Source organism: Urtica dioica, chromosome 12, assembly GCF_054948205.1.
Source record: "Urtica dioica subsp. dioica isolate 48M chromosome 12, U.dioica_male_clone48M_v1_H2, whole genome shotgun sequence".
Taxonomy (NCBI): Eukaryota; Viridiplantae; Streptophyta; class Magnoliopsida; order Rosales; family Urticaceae; genus Urtica; species Urtica dioica.
This window is the reverse complement of record NC_142767.1, coordinates 7,033,372-7,036,511: the sequence shown is the minus strand read 5'-3', so window position 1 is coordinate 7,036,511 and position 3,140 is coordinate 7,033,372. Positions and strand designations below refer to the sequence as shown.

The following is a 3,140-nucleotide window of genomic DNA, read 5'->3' as shown; positions in this document are numbered from 1 at the left end:
CTAACACGAGTCACTCGAAAATAACTCAAGCAATACCTATAAAACATCATAAACTTCACACGACCCATAAACTAAACATAGACCATTAGTTTCGGGTTTTGAAAATGACTTTGACTTTCGAAACTCATTCCAAAACAAGCTTTGAAAGACATTTGTTTTACTTGTCTTTCTTTTTATTGACAAGTTATAACTATTCAGATCATAAATAAATAACGTAAAAACTTCTTCATTTAAAATAAACTAAGTCGTTTACTATAAGTAGATATTGAGTTCGATTTACTAAAACGTTTACGAAATAATCGAACCCTTGGTTCGTACTCGAACATTTCTTTCATTTCTTGCATTATTAAAATGTTTCTCGTTGATATTCTTTTCGATTCAAAAGAGTCAAACTTATAGTCGAACTCAGTTTTACTACATAAATTAAAATAAGGATATTAATTATAAATCAAATAATCAACGAGTTTAATAATAATAACATAATATTTTCTAATAATTCATATATAATAAAACTCGAAAATTAAGACACTTAATCATTGACAAGTATAATAGTACTATAATTAATAATATATCAAAACGACTTGTAAAAATAATTAGCTATTCGTAGCTAGCTCGAGTCGAGACTCGGAAATTTCTCAACTCGCTAAACACTAAACAGGTACTTCGCGAGCCTCCGAGCCAAAGCCGAAAGGCCTTTCCCTCCAGGCCTACTCTCAGCTTGGTCTGGCCTCGCCTCGTCGACACACGCGCGGCAGCTCCGCCATTTCTCGGACAGCGCCCTCGCTGTCCCGAACACGCTGCCCCAAGCCCTGTGCAACCCACCTAAAATGAGCCTAGACCCTCAATAAAAACAACTCACACGCAGACCAAAAACAACTCATTAAATCAAGGTATTATATCTGAAAAAAAAAAAAAATCAAATCTAATCCTAAGAATCCAACACCATGATTCCTAAGATACATATCCAAATTCCAAACCAAATAGAGGCACGGGAAGGCAAAATAAGCAACATGAGTCATCACCGTCAACACAACAAGACAGCAACACATGGCCAAAATCTCATAATCGAGTTCTCAAACAAAATTCGGAAATTTGCAGATTCGAACAGTCTCTGCAAAACGCGTAATATCTCAAGCTAGACAACTTTAATTTAAATGATTCTAGTTTCTAAAGAAAGTAGGTTCCCGTAGCTTTCTAATGGTATATGATGCGATCAATTTCAATCAATGCATCTATCTGAAAAACTACCCACAATATCGGGTTGCTGTTCTGGAAATTCAGAAACACTGTTTTGAATCTTAATTTTAATTCATATCTCATTCAATACCTAACGGATTTACCTTTTGTTTGACCTTTTGGAAAGCCCATACAGTCTACTATCCAAGAAAATTAACAAAAAAAATTCATCTCGAACCATAGAAGGGTTGTACACATCCGTTTATCAGACTGCCGTTCAGAAAAATCGGACCAAATATTCAGCAAAAATCAGAAACTAAAACAAGCACAAACGAATCCAATCCTCACCCTAATCCATGGAAACCTTCAAAGAAACTAAAACCGCTAATTCGAAACCCTAAAATCAAATTTCCAATTTGGGGAAGAAATGGTTTCTCACCTTGTTTCGTGAAGCAAAGCTTCCTCGGCGCTTTCTTTCTCTTTTCTCGGCGATCTCCCTCGGTTCGTTGTCCTCGGCATGCCCGCGGCGGCTCCGCTTCTTCTCAGTCTGGCACGCCTGAGTTCGGGGTCCGCTCTTGAAGGAAAAGAACGGGGTGATTGGTGGTTGTTGTTTCCTTGTTCTCTCTCCCCAGCTCTCTCTTTCTCTCCCGAGTTCTCTCACGCTCCAACTCTCTCTCTCTCCATCTTCTTTCCTCTTTCTTCTTTTTTTTTTTTTCTCCTGGTAGCGTGCTACAGAGTTGGCCGAGTGATATAAATCCAGGAAAAAAATACTGTTTTCGTTACCGTTTCGAAACTCCTGATTTACGGAAAATCGTCATACCGATGGAAAATCGAACGGAAAAAATATGTTAAAATATATTTAAAATACATACATGTAATACATACATATATTTTTCAATTTTTAAACATATATAAAAAAATACATTATGTATATAATCTTTTTTAATAGAAAATCTTATATATATATATATATATAATATTTTATAAATGTGTGTTATTAATAATATTTAATATATATAATTTATAAATGTGTGATATTTATCAATTAGAATTGTGTCATAATATGTGTGATATTATATATAATAGAATTGGGTACTATATATAATTTTTAAATGTGTGATATTATATATTAGACTATGTGTGATATTATAATTTATAAATAAAGGTTAGACTATGAGACAAATATCTAGTAAAAAACGATGGGTAAAAAAAAGGACACTTTCAATTAGCAAAAACAATAAATAATTAATTTGAAAGCCTTTTTCTGCTTTGTTTATAATATTTGTTTACATAATAATTTATTAAGTTAAAGTCCTCAAAAGACGAGTCACCTCTAATACAATTATACAATGCATAAAGCCACAGATTTCATAGCACAACACAAGATAAAAGTCACAAAACTAAAAAAAATATATAAAACGATTAAAAAAAAATAAAAAAAACCCATTTATTCTTCTTCTTCTTCTTCTTTGGAAACACCATTGACGACGATCTCAATCTCACTTTGCTCGCTTTTCTCTTTCACTTCGGCTTTCTCTTCCATACAGCTCTCTGGCTTTTCAGCGCTCGAGGCCGCGAAATTGAAGGAACCGAACTTGGGCGTGATTTCCGGAGCCGAAGCTACGGACTCTGTGTCATTGAGATGGCACTCTGAAAATTGCCAAAGTTTTTTTCTTTTTCTCTGACTTTCAACGAAAGTCCACGACAGTTACTGCTTTGAGACCGAAATGAGCCGGTCATTTAATGGCGAAACGACATGACGAGTCGCCGAAAATCGAACCGCAGAATACAACGAAATGATAATTACTCCTCTCGCCGGCCGTTAAGGTGACGAAAACGACTAAGCCGCCGATTATCGGAGAATTTCGCCGGCGTTTTAATCCTTGATATAAATCACTTAAATAAGATTCCACATCCTTGATGACGTGGCAATGGTAATACGTATCCTCTTATTTACAATGTAA

The 3,140-nt window shown here is 35.0% G+C and overlaps 1 long non-coding RNA gene across 1 annotated transcript; it reads right to left on the bottom strand.

The window, feature by feature from the left end:
- Positions 1 to 462: 462 nt before the first annotated feature.
- On the bottom strand, positions 463 to 1,893 carry LOC149378846 (uncharacterized). The gene is made up of 2 exons (XR_016294072.1): positions 1,616 to 1,893; positions 463 to 809 (listed from the first exon to the last, which is right to left on the bottom strand). It is a non-coding gene; the product is annotated as an uncharacterized LOC149378846 (long non-coding RNA).
- Between the last annotated feature and the right edge of the window lie 1,247 nt (positions 1,894 to 3,140).